Below are 16199 nucleotides of genomic sequence, written 5' to 3' on the forward strand. Positions count from 1 at the left end.
TTTGTTTCAGCCGCCGAGGGCCTGTTTTCCACTGAGGCCCTGCGTCAAACTCCCTATGAGACACAATCGAACGTTAGTAGTAACCTCCGATTACGGCCGAATGTGGATTCTGCTCGGACGACGGGGCACCGGTACATCCTTTGTAGCTTTGGCTTGTTAGCCAAACGCTACAGCAGTTTGCCATTTCCCATGAAATCATCCTTGATTTCCTTAAGAAAGGTGCCCCAAATTGGTGGAAAATCACATCTCAACCATACGCTGTCCAAAGCATTGACCCGCCTTCACGCGGCAAAACAGAACGTGTTGTTGGCCCGCACTGCTGGGTCAAACTGCGCTTCCCAAAAACAGATTGGGTCAAAACCGACAGAAGAAAACTCTAAGCCTGCTCTAAGCCCTACCCACGGGGAGGGCTCGACAGTCTCGCACAACGCGAGAGCCTCCGTTTCGCCTGTGTAATTTGGGGGCCGATGAAAACTGGGTCCGACCCGGTGAAGAAGCCCACGACCAGCCCGGCTAGCTCAGTCGGTAGAGCATGATACTCTTAATCTCAGGGTCGTGGGTTCGAGCCCCACGTTGGGCGGCTCTGTTGACTCTCTTTCTTCCCAAAAGGGTGGCGGGCTCCAGCGTGCCCATTCGCCGCGCAGGCTGAGTGGATTTTGCGAGCTCCGGAAACATCTTTCAAAACAGATGTCGCTGTTAGTGCGAGCAATTTTAATCCCTATCACTAACCCTAACCCTTGCTTTTACACCGGTGATCCGGCGGCAGCAAGCAACAGCGGCTGTCTCTGTGGCGCAATCGGTTAGCGCGTTCGGCTGTTAACCGAAAGGTTGGTGGTTCGAGCCCACCCAGGGACGTGTGAAATGCCGGAGTTTTGCACGCGCGTCAGGTGTCCACTAACGCCTATGCCATTCTTAGGGTTGCGAGGCACAGCTTTCTCAGGGCGTTTATCTTGTGCACCTTCAATAAGCTGGCTTGTTTTAAAAGAACTCAGCGGCGGGCATTTGGTGAACATTTTCACCAGCTCGAGTAGTTTGCTGTGGCATGTGGATGCCTTCTTTACTGATGATCTGTCTCTGGGGCTCATCTAGTTGACATAGTATCCGCTGACATTCGGCTGAAGGTGCTGATCCACCATCTGCTCTTGGTACGGACTGGAACCGGGGGACTGTAGTGACCATCAGATCGGAATGCAGAATGGATCTGGTGGCTACGGTGACCTCAGAATAAGAAGAAACAGACTAATATTAATGTAGATGCAAAAGTTCCATGTTGCCACAAAGTCAATACCCAATACCCCACCGGGATGACTTGAAATACAGTCAGCATCGGCAATTTTTGCCAGTCTCTCTGGAGGCTTGTTGAGAAAGATAGTCTTGCTTCGTTTTGTTTCCTTTTATTGGCGTGGCTGGTTGTTGGTCCTCGTCAAAGAGGTGTCCACCGATCATAGCGTGCCGGAGCCAGAAGACTTGTTGTTTTGTCAATATGTTCTCAAGACTTTGCGGCAGGTATCAATAAACTACAGCACAATCACAGCTCGCCGCTACCCATCGTAAACAGGTTGGGCCTGTCTGTTCCGGTGGGCTCTCAGTGGTGCTAAAGCATCAAATGAAGAGGATGGGATTCGAACCCACACAAACCAAGGCGTGCCGAGCACAACGGACTAGCCTTGCATCGCCTTAACCACTCGACCACCTTTCGTTTTGCGCGGTCCTTTTGTTTAACACTCCCGATTCAGACCACCAGCTCATTAGTAGAGCTCTCAGTGAACTGAACTGAGTGTGTCAGATAGGGAAGACACACAAAAATTGCAGAGTGGGGTCCCCAGGACCGCTGCTAAATGTACCGAACGACGAGGATGGGATTCGAACCTACGCGTGCAGAGCACAATGGATTAGCAGTCCATCGCCTTAACCACTCGGCCACCTCGTCGTATTACGTGCCGTCTTTTATTTAGCACTCCCGATTCAGATCATCAGCTCATTAGTAGAGAACTCAAAGAACTGAACTGAGTGTGTTAGATAAGGAGGACACACAAAAAGTTCAGCATGGGGTCCCCAGGACCTAGATTAAGGTCCAGTGCTAAAGGAACCGAACGACAAGGATGGGATTAGCAGTCCATCGCCTTAACCACTCGGCCTCCCCGCCCCCTTGCTGACTGAGAGAGGCCATGCTGCGGACCTTTTCAGCTGCTGCTGCTGTGCTTTCAGCAGGCTGTTTTGAGCACAGAGGGAATAGTGAATGAGCCGTCTTTTACACACCTCTAATCTGTTCCGTAGAAACACGATGCAGCAACCCGTGCCAGGAGAATGTTTGTGCGGCAGTTTAAAGCTTGCTACCACCTTGTCGGTTCACATCCACGTAGGTGCCTGCAAAGGTCACGACCGTCGCCGGCATTCTTTCGTAGAGGCAATATTGTAGCCTATGAGGTTTATCCGAGGCGCGATCATTGCTGGTTGAAAACTTTACCCAATACCCCGCCCGGATGACTTGAAATACAGTCAGCTTTGGCAATTTTTGCTAGCCTCTCTGGAGGCTTAGAGTATTGTTGAGAAAAAATAGCCTGGCTTTGTTTCTCGTCAAAAAGGTGTCTGCTTATGATTGAGCGCCAGAGCCAGAAGGCTTGTTGTTTTGTGAATATGTCCTCAAGACGGGTATCATTAAACTGCAGCGCAATTACAGCTCACCGTTACCCATCGTAAACAGGTTGGGCCTGTCTGGTCCGGTGGGCTCTCAGTGGCGCTAAAGCTTCCAGTGCATGTCGAGCACAATGTATTAGCCTTCCACCGCCTTACCCGCTGGACCACCTCGTCATCTTGCGTGGTTTCTTTGTTTAACACTCCTGAACCATGTGCATGTGGATGCCTTCTTCGTCTTTTGTTTCAGCCGCCGAGGGCCTGTTTTCCACTGAGGCCCTGCGTCAAACTCCCTATGAGACACAATCGAACGTTAGTAGTAACCTCCGATTACGGCCGAATGTGGATTCTGCTCGGACGACGGGGCACCGGTACATCCTTTGTAGCTTTGGCTTGTTAGCCAAACGCTACAGCAGTTTGCCATTTCCCATGAAATCATCCTTGATTTCCTTAAGAAAGGTGCCCCAAATTGGTGGAAAATCACATCTCAACCATACGCTGTCCAAAGCATTGACCCGCCTTCACGCGGCAAAACAGAACGTGTTGTTGGCCCGCACTGCTGGGTCAAACTGCGCTTCCCAAAAACAGATTGGGTCAAAACCGACAGAAGAAAACTCTAAGCCTGCTCTAAGCCCTACCCACGGGGAGGGCTCGACAGTCTCGCACAACGCGAGAGCCTCCGTTTCGCCTGTGTAATTTGGGGGCCGATGAAAACTGGGTCCGACCCGGTGAAGAAGCCCACGATCAGCCCGGCTAGCTCAGTCGGTAGAGCATGAGACTCTTAATCTCAGGGTCGTGGGTTCGAGCCCCACGTTGGGCGGCTCTGTTGACTCTCTTTCTTCCCAAAAGGGTGGCGGGCTCCAGCGTGCCCATTCGCCGCGCAGGCTGAGTGGATTTTGCGAGCTCCGGAAACATCTTTCAAAACAGATGTCGCTGTTAGTGCGAGCAATTTTAATCCCTATCACTAACCCTAACCCTTGCTTTTACACCGGTGATCCGGCGGCAGCAAGCAACAGCGGCTGTCTCTGTGGCGCAATCGGTTAGCGCGTTCGGCTGTTAACCGAAAGGTTGGTGGTTCGAGCCCACCCAGGGACGTGTGAAATGCCGGAGTTTTGCACGCGCGTCAGGTGTCCACTAACGCCTATGCCATTCTTAGGGTTGCGAGGCACAGCTTTCTCAGGGCGTTTATCTTGTGCACCTTCAATAAGCTGGCTTGTTTTAAAAGAACTCAGCGGCGGGCATTTGGTGAACATTTTCACCAGCTCGAGTAGTTTGCTGTGGCATGTGGATGCCTTCTTTACTGATGATCTGTCTCTGGGGCTCATCTAGTTGACATAGTATCCGCTGACATTCGGCTGAAGGTGCTGATCCACCATCTGCTCTTGGTACGGACTGGAACCGGGGGACTGTAGTGACCATCAGATCGGAATGCAGAATGGATCTGGTGGCTACGGTGACCTCAGAATAAGAAGAAACAGACTAATATTAATGTAGATGCAAAAGTTCCATGTTGCCACAAAGTCAATACCCAATACCCCACCGGGATGACTTGAAATACAGTCAGCATCGGCAATTTTTGCCAGTCTCTCTGGAGGCTTGTTGAGAAAGATAGTCTTGCTTCGTTTTGTTTCCTTTTATTGGCGTGGCTGGTTGTTGGTCCTCGTCAAAGAGGTGTCCACCGATCATAGCGTGCCGGAGCCAGAAGACTTGTTGTTTTGTCAATATGTTCTCAAGACTTTGCGGCAGGTATCAATAAACTACAGCACAATCACAGCTCGCCGCTACCCATCGTAAACAGGTTGGGCCTGTCTGTTCCGGTGGGCTCTCAGTGGTGCTAAAGCATCAAATGAAGAGGATGGGATTCGAACCCACACAAACCAAGGCGTGCCGAGCACAACGGACTAGCCTTGCATCGCCTTAACCACTCGACCACCTTTCGTTTTGCGCGGTCCTTTTGTTTAACACTCCCGATTCAGACCACCAGCTCATTAGTAGAGCTCTCAGTGAACTGAACTGAGTGTGTCAGATAGGGAAGACACACAAAAATTGCAGAGTGGGGTCCCCAGGACCGCTGCTAAATGTACCGAACGACGAGGATGGGATTCGAACCTACGCGTGCAGAGCACAATGGATTAGCAGTCCATCGCCTTAACCACTCGGCCACCTCGTCGTATTACGTGCCGTCTTTTATTTAGCACTCCCGATTCAGATCATCAGCTCATTAGTAGAGAACTCAAAGAACTGAACTGAGTGTGTTAGATAAGGAGGACACACAAAAAGTTCAGCATGGGGTCCCCAGGACCTAGATTAAGGTCCAGTGCTAAAGGAACCGAACGACAAGGATGGGATTAGCAGTCCATCGCCTTAACCACTCGGCCTCCCCGCCCCCTTGCTGACTGAGAGAGGCCATGCTGCGGACCTTTTCAGCTGCTGCTGCTGTGCTTTCAGCAGGCTGTTTTGAGCACAGAGGGAATAGTGAATGAGCCGTCTTTTACACACCTCTAATCTGTTCCGTAGAAACACGATGCAGCAACCCGTGCCAGGAGAATGTTTGTGCGGCAGTTTAAAGCTTGCTACCACCTTGTCGGTTCACATCCACGTAGGTGCCTGCAAAGGTCACGACCGTCGCCGGCATTCTTTCGCAGAGGCAATATTGTAGCCTATGAGGTTTATCCGAGGCGCGATCATTGCTGGTTGAAAACTTTACCCAATACCCCGCCAGGATGACTTGAAATACAGTCAGCTTTGGCAATTTTTGCTAGCCTCTCTGGAGGCTTAGAGTATTGTTGAGAAAAAATAGCCTGGTTTCGTTTCTCGTCGAAAAGTTGTCTGCTGATGATTGAGCGCCAGAGCCAGAAGGCTTGTTGTTTTGTAAATATGTCCTCAAGACGGGTATCATTAAACTGCAGCGCAATTACAGCTCACCGTTACCCATCGTAAACAGGTTGGGCCTGTCTGGTCCGGTGGGCTCTCAGTGGCGCTAAAGCTTCCAGTGCATGTCGAGCACAATGTATTAGCCTTCCACCGCCTTACCCGCTGGACCACCTCGTCATCTTGCGTGGTTTCTTTGTTTAACACTCCTGAACCATGTGCATGTGGATGCCTTCTTCGTCTTTTGTTTCAGCCGCCGAGGGCCTGTTTTCCACTGAGGCCCTGCGTCAAACTCCCTATGAGACACAATCGAACGTTAGTAGTAACCTCCGATTACGGCCGAATGTGGATTCTGCTCGGACGACGGGGCACCGGTACATCCTTTGTAGCTTTGGCTTGTTAGCCAAACGCTACAGCAGTTTGCCATTTCCCATGAAATCATCCTTGATTTCCTTAAGAAAGGTGCCCCAAATTGGTGGAAAATCACATCTCAACCATACGCTGTCCAAAGCATTGACCCGCCTTCACGCGGCAAAACAGAACGTGTTGTTGGCCCGCACTGCTGGGTCAAACTGCGCTTCCCAAAAACAGATTGGGTCAAAACCGACAGAAGAAAACTCTAAGCCTGCTCTAAGCCCTACCCACGGGGAGGGCTCGACAGTCTCGCACAACGCGAGAGCCTCCGTTTCGCCTGTGTAATTTGGGGGCCGATGAAAACTGGGTCCGACCCGGTGAAGAAGCCCACGATCAGCCCGGCTAGCTCAGTCGGTAGAGCATGAGACTCTTAATCTCAGGGTCGTGGGTTCGAGCCCCACGTTGGGCGGCTCTGTTGACTCTCTTTCTTCCCAAAAGGGTGGCGGGCTCCAGCGTGCCCATTCGCCGCGCAGGCTGAGTGGATTTTGCGAGCTCCGGAAACATCTTTCAAAACAGATGTCGCTGTTAGTGCGAGCAATTTTAATCCCTATCACTAACCCTAACCCTTGCTTTTACACCGGTGATCCGGCGGCAGGAAGCAACAGCGGCTGTCTCTGTGGCGCAATCGGTTAGCGCGTTCGGCTGTTAACCGAAAGGTTGGTGCTTCGAGCCCACCCAGGGACGTGTGAAATGCCGGAGTTTTGCACGCGCGTCAGGTGTCCACTAACGCCTATGCCATTCTTAGGGTTGCGAGGCACAGCTTTCTCAGGGCGTTTATCTTGTGCACCTTCAATAAGCTGGCTTGTTTTAAAAGAACTCAGCGGCGGGCATTTGGTGAACATTTTCACCAGCTCGAGTAGTTTGCTGTGGCATGTGGATGCCTTCTTTACTGATGATCTGTCTCTGGGGCTCATCTAGTTGACATAGTATCCGCTGACATTCGGCTGAAGGTGCTGATCCACCATCTGCTCTTGGTACGGACTGGAACCGGGGGACTGTAGTGACCATCAGATCGGAATGCAGAATGGATCTGGTGGCTACGGTGACCTCAGAATAAGAAGAAACAGACTAATATTAATGTAGATGCAAAAGTTCCATGTTGCCACAAAGTCAATACCCAATACCCCACCGGGATGACTTGAAATACAGTCAGCATCGGCAATTTTTGCCAGTCTCTCTGGAGGCTTGTTGAGAAAGATAGTCTTGCTTCGTTTTGTTTCCTTTTATTGGCGTGGCTGGTTGTTGGTCCTCGTCAAAGAGGTGTCCACCGATCATAGCGTGCCGGAGCCAGAAGACTTGTTGTTTTATCAATATGTTCTCAAGACTTTGCGGCAGGTATCAATAAACTACAGCACAATCACAGCTCGCCGCTACCCATCGTAAACAGGTTGGGCCTGTCTGTTCCGGTGGGCTCTCAGTGGTGCTAAAGCATCAAATGAAGAGGATGGGATTCGAACCCACACAAACCAAGGCGTGCCGAGCACAACGGACTAGCCTTGCATCGCCTTGACCACTCGACCACCTTTCGTTTTGCACGGTCCTTTTGTTTAACACTCCCGATTCAGACCACCAGCTCATTAGTAGAGCGCTCAGTGAACTGAACTGAGTGTGTCAGATAGGGAAGACACACAAAAATTGCAGAGTGGGGTCCCCAAGAGGATCACTGCTAAATGTACCGAACGACGAGGATGGGATTCGAACCCACGCGTGCAGAGCACAATGGATTAGCAGTCCATCGCCTTAACCACTCGGCCACCTCGTCGTATTACGTGCCGTCTTTTATTTAGCACTCCCGATTCAGATCATCAGCTCATTAGTAGAGAACTCAAAGAACTGAACTGAGTGTGTTAGATAAGGAGGACACACAAAAAGTTCAGCATGGGGTCCCCAGGACCTAGATTAAGGTCCAGTGCTAAAGGAACCGAACGACAAGGATGGGATTAGCAGTCCATCGCCTTAACCACTCGGCCTCCCCGCCCCCTTGCTGACTGAGAGAGGCCATGCTGCGGACCTTTTCAGCTGCTGCTGCTGTGCTTTCAGCAGGCTGTTTTGAGCACAGAGGGAATAGTGAATGAGCCGTCTTTTACACACCTCTAATCTGTTCCGTAGAAACACGGTGCAGCAACCCGTGCCAGGAGACTGTTTGTGCGGCAGTTTAAAGCTTACTACCACCTTGTCGGTTCACATCCACGTAGGTGCCTGCAAAGGTCACAACCGTCGCCGGCATTCTTTCGCAGAGGCAATATTGTAGCCTATGAGGTTTATCCGAGGCGCGATCATTGCTGGTTGAAAACTTTACCCAATACCCCGCCAGGATGACTTGAAATACAGTCAGCTTTGGCAATTTTTGCTAGCCTCTCTGGATGCTTAGAGTATTGTTGAGAAAAAATAGCCTGGTTTCGTTTCTCGTCGAAAAGTTGTCTGCTGATGATTGAGCGCCAGAGCCAGAAGGCTTGTTGTTTTGTAAATATGTCCTCAAGACGGGTATCATTAAACTGCAGCGCAATTACAGCTCACCGTTACCCATCGTAAACAGGTTGGGCCTGTCTGGTCCGGTGGGCTCTCAGTGGCGCTAAAGCTTCCAGTGCATGTCGAGCACAATGTATTAGCCTTCCACCGCCTTACCCGCTGGACCACCTCGTCATCTTGCGTGGTTTCTTTGTTTAACACTCCTGAACCATGTGCATGTGGATGCCTTCTTCGTCTTTTGTTTCAGCCGCCGAGGGCCTGTTTTCCACTGAGGCCCTGCGTCAAACTCCCTATGAGACACAATCGAACGTTAGTAGTAACCTCCGATTACGGCCGAATGTGGATTCTGCTCGGACGACGGGGCACCGGTACATCCTTTGTAGCTTTGGCTTGTTAGCCAAACGCTACAGCAGTTTGCCATTTCCCATGAAATCATCCTTGATTTCCTTAAGAAAGGTGCCCCAAATTGGTGGAAAATCACATCTCAACCATACGCTGTCCAAAGCATTGACCCGCCTTCACGCGGCAAAACAGAACGTGTTGTTGGCCCGCACTGCTGGGTCAAACTGCGCTTCCCAAAAACAGATTGGGTCAAAACCGACAGAAGAAAACTCTAAGCCTGCTCTAAGCCCTACCCACAGGGAGGGCTCGACAGTCTCGCACAACGCGAGAGCCTCCGTTTCGCCTGTGTAATTTGGGGGCCGATGAAAACTGGGTCCGACCCGGTGAAGAAGCCCACGACCAGCCCGGCTAGCTCAGTCGGTAGAGCATGAGACTCTTAATCTCAGGGTCGTGGGTTCGAGCCCCACGTTGGGCGGCTCTGTTGACTCTCTTTCTTCCCAAAAGGGTGGCGGGCTCCAGCGTGCCCATTCGCCGCGCAGGCTGAGTGGATTTTGCGAGCTCCGGAAACATCTTTCAAAACAGATGTCGCTGTTAGTGCGAGCAATTTTAATCCCTATCACTAACCCTAACCCTTGCTTTTACACCGGTGATCCGGCGGCAGCAAGCAACAGCGGCTGTCTCTGTGGCGCAATCGGTTAGCGCGTTCGGCTGTTAACCGAAAGGTTGGTGGTTCGAGCCCACCCAGGGACGTGTGAAATGCCGGAGTTTTGCACGCGCGTCAGGTGTCCACTAACGCCTATGCCATTCTTAGGGTTGCGAGGCACAGCTTTCTCAGGGCGTTTATCTTGTGCACCTTCAATAAGCTGGCTTGTTTTAAAAGAACTCAGCGGCGGGCATTTGGTGAACATTTTCACCAGCTCGAGTAGTTTGCTGTGGCATGTGGATGCCTTCTTAACTGATGATCTGTCTCTGGGGCTCATCTAGTTGACATAGTATCCGCTGACATTCGGCTGAAGGTGCTGATCCACCATCTGCTCTTGGTACGGACTGGAACCGGGGGACTGTAGTGACCATCAGATCGGAATGCAGAATGGATCTGGTGGCTACGGTGACCTCAGAATAAGAAGAAACAGACTAATATTAATGTAGATGCAAAAGTTCCATGTTGCCACAAAGTCAATACCCAATACCCCACCGGGATGACTTGAAATACAGTCAGCATCGGCAATTTTTGCCAGTCTCTCTGGAGGCTTGTTGAGAAAGATAGTCTTGCTTCGTTTTGTTTCCTTTTATTGGCGTGGCTGGTTGTTGGTCCTCGTCAAAGAGGTGTCCACCGATCATAGCGTGCCGGAGCCAGAAGACTTGTTGTTTTGTCAATATGTTCTCAAGACTTTGCGGCAGGTATCAATAAACTACAGCACAATCACAGCTCGCCGCTACCCATCGTAAACAGGTTGGGCCTGTCTGTTCCGGTGGGCTCTCAGTGGTGCTAAAGCATCAAATGAAGAGGATGGGATTCGAACCCACACAAACCAAGGCGTGCCGAGCACAACGGACTAGCCTTGCATCGCCTTAACCACTCGACCACCTTTCGTTTTGCGCGGTCCTTTTGTTTAACACTCCCGATTCAGACCACCAGCTCATTAGTAGAGCGCTCAGTGAACTGAACTGAGTGTGTCAGATAGGGAAGACACACAAAAATTGCAGAGTGGGGTCCCCAAGAGGATCACTGCTAAATGTACCGAACGACGAGGATGGGACTCGAACCCACGCGTGCAGAGCACAATGGATTAGCAGTCCATCGCCTTAACCACTCGGCCACCTCGTCGTATTACGTGCCGTCTTTTATTTAGCACTCCCGATTCAGATCATCAGCTCATTAGTAGAGAACTCAAAGAACTGAACTGAGTGTGTTAGATAAGGAGGACACACAAAAAGTTCAGCATGGGGTCCCCAGGACCTAGATTAAGGTCCAGTGCTAAAGGAACCGAACGACAAGGATGGGATTAGCAGTCCATCGGCTTAACCACTCGGCCTCCCCGCCCCCTTGCTGACTGAGAGAGGCCATGCTGCGGACCTTTTCAGCTGCTGCTGCTGTGCTTTCAGCAGGCTGTTTTGAGCACAGAGGGAATAGTGAATGAGCCGTCTTTTACACACCTCTAATCTGTTCCGTAGAAACACGATGCAGCAACCCGTGCCAGGAGACTGTTTGTGCGGCAGTTTAAAGCTTACTACCACCTTGTCGGTTCACATCCACGTAGGTGCCTGCAAAGGTCACAACCGTCGCCGGCATTCTTTCGCAGAGGCAATATTGTAGCCTATGAGGTTTATCCGAGGCGCGATCATTGCTGGTTGAAAACTTTACCCAATACCCCGCCAGGATGACTTGAAATACAGTCAGCTTTGGCAATTTTTGCTAGCCTCTCTGGAGGCTTAGAGTATTGTTGAGAAAAAATAGCCTGGTTTCGTTTCTCGTCGAAAAGTTGTCTGCTGATGATTGAGCGCCAGAGCCAGAAGGCTTGTTGTTTTGTAAATATGTCCTCAAGACGGGTATCATTAAACTGCAGCGCAATTACAGCTCACCGTTACCCATCGTAAACAGGTTGGGCCTGTCTGGTCCGGTGGGCTCTCAGTGGCGCTAAAGCTTCCAGTGCATGTCGAGCACAATGTATTAGCCTTCCACCGCCTTACCCGCTGGACCACCTCGTCATCTTGCGTGGTTTCTTTGTTTAACACTCCTGAACCATGTGCATGTGGATGCCTTCTTCGTCTTTTGTTTCAGCCGCCGAGGGCCTGTTTTCCACTGAGGCCCTGCGTCAAACTCCCTATGAGACACAATCGAACGTTAGTAGTAACCTCCGATTACGGCCGAATGTGGATTCTGCTCGGACGACGGGGCACCGGTACATCCTTTGTAGCTTTGGCTTGTTAGCCAAACGCTACAGCAGTTTGCCATTTCCCATGAAATCATCCTTGATTTCCTTAAGAAAGGTGCCCCAAATTGGTGGAAAATCACATCTCAACCATACGCTGTCCAAAGCATTGACCCGCCTTCACGCGGCAAAACAGAACGTGTTGTTGGCCCGCACTGCTGGGTCAAACTGCGCTTCCCAAAAACAGATTGGGTCAAAACCGACAGAAGAAAACTCTAAGCCTGCTCTAAGCCCTACCCACGGGGAGGGCTCGACAGTCTCGCACAACGCGAGAGCCTCCGTTTCGCCTGTGTAATTTGGGGGCCGATGAAAACTGGGTCCGACCCGGTGAAGAAGCCCACGACCAGCCCGGCTAGCTCAGTCGGTAGAGCATGATACTCTTAATCTCAGGGTCGTGGGTTCGAGCCCCACGTTGGGCGGCTCTGTTGACTCTCTTTCTTCCCAAAAGGGTGGCGGGCTCCAGCGTGCCCATTCGCCGCGCAGGCTGAGTGGATTTTGCGAGCTCCGGAAACATCTTTCAAAACAGATGTCGCTGTTAGTGCGAGCAATTTTAATCCCTATCACTAACCCTAACCCTTGCTTTTACACCGGTGATCCGGCGGCAGCAAGCAACAGCGGCTGTCTCTGTGGCGCAATCGGTTAGCGCGTTCGGCTGTTAACCGAAAGGTTGGTGGTTCGAGCCCACCCAGGGACGTGTGAAATGCCGGAGTTTTGCACGCGCGTCAGGTGTCCACTAACGCCTATGCCATTCTTAGGGTTGCGAGGCACAGCTTTCTCAGGGCGTTTATCTTGTGCACCTTCAATAAGCTGGCTTGTTTTAAAAGAACTCAGCGGCGGGCATTTGGTGAACATTTTCACCAGCTCGAGTAGTTTGCTGTGGCATGTGGATGCCTTCTTTACTGATGATCTGTCTCTGGGGCTCATCTAGTTGACATAGTATCCGCTGACATTCGGCTGAAGGTGCTGATCCACCATCTGCTCTTGGTACGGACTGGAACCGGGGGACTGTAGTGACCATCAGATCGGAATGCAGAATGGATCTGGTGGCTACGGTGACCTCAGAATAAGAAGAAACAGACTAATATTAATGTAGATGCAAAAGTTCCATGTTGCCACAAAGTCAATACCCAATACCCCACCGGGATGACTTGAAATACAGTCAGCATCGGCAATTTTTGCCAGTCTCTCTGGAGGCTTGTTGAGAAAGATAGTCTTGCTTCGTTTTGTTTCCTTTTATTGGCGTGGCTGGTTGTTGGTCCTCGTCAAAGAGGTGTCCACCGATCATAGCGTGCCGGAGCCAGAAGACTTGTTGTTTTGTCAATATGTTCTCAAGACTTTGCGGCAGGTATCAATAAACTACAGCACAATCACAGCTCGCCGCTACCCATCGTAAACAGGTTGGGCCTGTCTGTTCCGGTGGGCTCTCAGTGGTGCTAAAGCATCAAATGAAGAGGATGGGATTCGAACCCACACAAACCAAGGCGTGCCGAGCACAACGGACTAGCCTTGCATCGCCTTAACCACTCGACCACCTTTCGTTTTGCGCGGTCCTTTTGTTTAACACTCCCGATTCAGACCACCAGCTCATTAGTAGAGCTCTCAGTGAACTGAACTGAGTGTGTCAGATAGGGAAGACACACAAAAATTGCAGAGTGGGGTCCCCAGGACCGCTGCTAAATGTACCGAACGACGAGGATGGGATTCGAACCTACGCGTGCAGAGCACAATGGATTAGCAGTCTATCGCCTTAACCACTCGGCCACCTCGTCGTATTACGTGCCGTCTTTTATTTAGCACTCCCGATTCAGATCATCAGCTCATTAGTAGAGAACTCAAAGAACTGAACTGAGTGTGTTAGATAAGGAGGACACACAAAAAGTTCAGCATGGGGTCCCCAGGACCTAGATTAAGGTCCAGTGCTAAAGGAACCGAACGACAAGGATGGGATTAGCAGTCCATCGCCTTAACCACTCGGCCTCCCCGCCCCCTTGCTGACTGAGAGAGGCCATGCTGCGGACCTTTTCAGCTGCTGCTGCTGTGCTTTCAGCAGGCTGTTTTGAGCACAGAGGGAATAGTGAATGAGCCGTCTTTTACACACCTCTAATCTGTTCCGTAGAAACACGATGCAGCAACCCGTGCCAGGAGAATGTTTGTGCGGCAGTTTAAAGCTTGCTACCACCTTGTCGGTTCACATCCACGTAGGTGCCTGCAAAGGTCACGACCGTCGCCGGCATTCTTTCGTAGAGGCAATATTGTAGCCTATGAGGTTTATCCGAGGCGCGATCATTGCTGGTTGAAAACTTTACCCAATACCCCGCCCGGATGACTTGAAATACAGTCAGCTTTGGCAATTTTTGCTAGCCTCTCTGGAGGCTTAGAGTATTGTTGAGAAAAAATAGCCTGGCTTTGTTTCTCGTCAAAAAGGTGTCTGCTTATGATTGAGCGCCAGAGCCAGAAGGCTTGTTGTTTTGTGAATATGTCCTCAAGACGGGTATCATTAAACTGCAGCGCAATTACAGCTCACCGTTACCCATCGTAAACAGGTTGGGCCTGTCTGGTCCGGTGGGCTCTCAGTGGCGCTAAAGCTTCCAGTGCATGTCGAGCACAATGTATTAGCCTTCCACCGCCTTACCCGCTGGACCACCTCGTCATCTTGCGTGGTTTCTTTGTTTAACACTCCTGAACCATGTGCATGTGGATGCCTTCTTCGTCTTTTGTTTCAGCCGCCGAGGGCCTGTTTTCCACTGAGGCCCTGCGTCAAACTCCCTATGAGACACAATCGAACGTTAGTAGTAACCTCCGATTACGGCCGAATGTGGATTCTGCTCGGACGACGGGGCACCGGTACATCCTTTGTAGCTTTGGCTTGTTAGCCAAACGCTACAGCAGTTTGCCATTTCCCATGAAATCATCCTTGATTTCCTTAAGAAAGGTGCCCCAAATTGGTGGAAAATCACATCTCAACCATACGCTGTCCAAAGCATTGACCCGCCTTCACGCGGCAAAACAGAACGTGTTGTTGGCCCGCACTGCTGGGTCAAACTGCGCTTCCCAAAAACAGATTGGGTCAAAACCGACAGAAGAAAACTCTAAGCCTGCTCTAAGCCCTACCCACGGGGAGGGCTCGACAGTCTCGCACAACGCGAGAGCCTCCGTTTCGCCTGTGTAATTTGGGGGCCGATGAAAACTGGGTCCGACCCGGTGAAGAAGCCCACGATCAGCCCGGCTAGCTCAGTCGGTAGAGCATGAGACTCTTAATCTCAGGGTCGTGGGTTCGAGCCCCACGTTGGGCGGCTCTGTTGACTCTCTTTCTTCCCAAAAGGGTGGCGGGCTCCAGCGTGCCCATTCGCCGCGCAGGCTGAGTGGATTTTGCGAGCTCCGGAAACATCTTTCAAAACAGATGTCGCTGTTAGTGCGAGCAATTTTAATCCCTATCACTAACCCTAACCCTTGCTTTTACACCGGTGATCCGGCGGCAGCAAGCAACAGCGGCTGTCTCTGTGGCGCAATCGGTTAGCGCGTTCGGCTGTTAACCGAAAGGTTGGTGGTTCGAGCCCACCCAGGGACGTGTGAAATGCCGGAGTTTTGCACGCGCGTCAGGTGTCCACTAACGCCTATGCCATTCTTAGGGTTGCGAGGCACAGCTTTCTCAGGGCGTTTATCTTGTGCACCTTCAATAAGCTGGCTTGTTTTAAAAGAACTCAGCGGCGGGCATTTGGTGAACATTTTCACCAGCTCGAGTAGTTTGCTGTGGCATGTGGATGCCTTCTTAACTGATGATCTGTCTCTGGGGCTCATCTAGTTGACATAGTATCCGCTGACATTCGGCTGAAGGTGCTGATCCACCATCTGCTCTTGGTACGGACTGGAACCGGGGGACTGTAGTGACCATCAGATCGGAATGCAGAATGGATCTGGTGGCTACGGTGACCTCAGAATAAGAAGAAACAGACTAATATAAATGTAGATGCAAAAGTTCCATGTTGCCACAAAGTCAATACCCAATACCCCACCGGGATGACTTGAAATACAGTCAGCATCGGCAATTTTTGCCAGTCTCTCTGGAGGCTTGTTGAGAAAGATAGTCTTGCTTCGTTTTGTTTCCTTTTATTGGCGTGGCTGGTTGTTGGTCCTCGTCAAAGAGGTGTCCACCGATCATAGCGTGCCGGAGCCAGAAGACTTGTTGTTTTGTCAATATGTTCTCAAGACTTTGCGGCAGGTATCAATAAACTACAGCACAATCACAGCTCGCCGCTACCCATCGTAAACAGGTTGGGCCTGTCTGTTCCGGTGGGCTCTCAGTGGTGCTAAAGCATCAAATGAAGAGGATGGGATTCGAACCCACACAAACCAAGGCGTGCCGAGCACAACGGACTAGCCTTGCATCGCCTTAACCACTCGACCACCTTTCGTTTTGCGCGGTCCTTTTGTTTAACACTCCCGATTCAGACCACCAGCTCATTAGTAGAGCGCTCAGTGAACTGAACTGAGTGTGTCAGATAGGGAAGACACACAAAAATTGCAGAGTGGGGTCCC

General features: G+C 51.0%; 15 non-coding genes across 15 annotated transcripts; 14 read left to right on the top strand and 1 right to left on the bottom strand.

Moving 5' to 3' along the window:
• Positions 1 to 781: 781 nt before the first annotated feature.
• On the top strand, positions 782 to 855 carry trnan-guu (transfer RNA asparagine (anticodon GUU)). The gene has a single exon. It is a non-coding gene; the product is annotated as a tRNA-Asn (tRNA).
• Positions 856 to 2393: 1538 nt separating this feature from the next.
• Positions 2394 to 2534, top strand: LOC141311110 (U4 spliceosomal RNA). Its single transcript, XR_012348575.1, has one exon. It is a non-coding gene; the product is annotated as a U4 spliceosomal RNA (small nuclear RNA).
• Positions 2535 to 3381: 847 nt separating this feature from the next.
• trnak-cuu (transfer RNA lysine (anticodon CUU)) lies at positions 3382 to 3454 on the top strand. The gene has a single exon. It is a non-coding gene; the product is annotated as a tRNA-Lys (tRNA).
• A 201-nt stretch (positions 3455 to 3655) lies between these two features.
• On the top strand, positions 3656 to 3729 carry trnan-guu (transfer RNA asparagine (anticodon GUU)). The gene has a single exon. It is a non-coding gene; the product is annotated as a tRNA-Asn (tRNA).
• Positions 3730 to 5267: 1538 nt separating this feature from the next.
• Positions 5268 to 5408, top strand: LOC141311040 (U4 spliceosomal RNA). Its single transcript, XR_012348506.1, has one exon. It is a non-coding gene; the product is annotated as a U4 spliceosomal RNA (small nuclear RNA).
• Positions 5409 to 6255: 847 nt separating this feature from the next.
• On the top strand, positions 6256 to 6328 carry trnak-cuu (transfer RNA lysine (anticodon CUU)). Its single transcript has one exon. It is a non-coding gene; the product is annotated as a tRNA-Lys (tRNA).
• Positions 6329 to 7599: 1271 nt separating this feature from the next.
• On the bottom strand, positions 7600 to 7681 carry trnas-gcu (transfer RNA serine (anticodon GCU)). Its single transcript has one exon. It is a non-coding gene; the product is annotated as a tRNA-Ser (tRNA).
• Positions 7682 to 8144: 463 nt separating this feature from the next.
• On the top strand, positions 8145 to 8285 carry LOC141311104 (U4 spliceosomal RNA). The gene has a single exon (XR_012348568.1). It is a non-coding gene; the product is annotated as a U4 spliceosomal RNA (small nuclear RNA).
• Positions 8286 to 9132: 847 nt separating this feature from the next.
• Positions 9133 to 9205, top strand: trnak-cuu (transfer RNA lysine (anticodon CUU)). Its single transcript has one exon. It is a non-coding gene; the product is annotated as a tRNA-Lys (tRNA).
• Positions 9206 to 9406: 201 nt separating this feature from the next.
• trnan-guu (transfer RNA asparagine (anticodon GUU)) lies at positions 9407 to 9480 on the top strand. The gene has a single exon. It is a non-coding gene; the product is annotated as a tRNA-Asn (tRNA).
• Positions 9481 to 11021: 1541 nt separating this feature from the next.
• Positions 11022 to 11162, top strand: LOC141311041 (U4 spliceosomal RNA). The gene has a single exon (XR_012348507.1). It is a non-coding gene; the product is annotated as a U4 spliceosomal RNA (small nuclear RNA).
• Positions 11163 to 12283: 1121 nt separating this feature from the next.
• trnan-guu (transfer RNA asparagine (anticodon GUU)) lies at positions 12284 to 12357 on the top strand. The gene has a single exon. It is a non-coding gene; the product is annotated as a tRNA-Asn (tRNA).
• A 1538-nt stretch (positions 12358 to 13895) lies between these two features.
• Positions 13896 to 14036, top strand: LOC141311111 (U4 spliceosomal RNA). Its single transcript, XR_012348576.1, has one exon. It is a non-coding gene; the product is annotated as a U4 spliceosomal RNA (small nuclear RNA).
• An 847-nt stretch (positions 14037 to 14883) lies between these two features.
• Positions 14884 to 14956, top strand: trnak-cuu (transfer RNA lysine (anticodon CUU)). The gene has a single exon. It is a non-coding gene; the product is annotated as a tRNA-Lys (tRNA).
• Positions 14957 to 15157: 201 nt separating this feature from the next.
• On the top strand, positions 15158 to 15231 carry trnan-guu (transfer RNA asparagine (anticodon GUU)). The gene has a single exon. It is a non-coding gene; the product is annotated as a tRNA-Asn (tRNA).
• The last annotated feature ends 968 nt before the right edge of the window (positions 15232 to 16199 follow it).

The sequence above is a fragment of the Garra rufa genome, unplaced genomic scaffold (assembly GCF_049309525.1).
Source record: "Garra rufa unplaced genomic scaffold, GarRuf1.0 hap1_unplaced_003, whole genome shotgun sequence".
Lineage (NCBI taxonomy): Eukaryota > Metazoa > Chordata > Actinopteri > Cypriniformes > Cyprinidae > Garra > Garra rufa.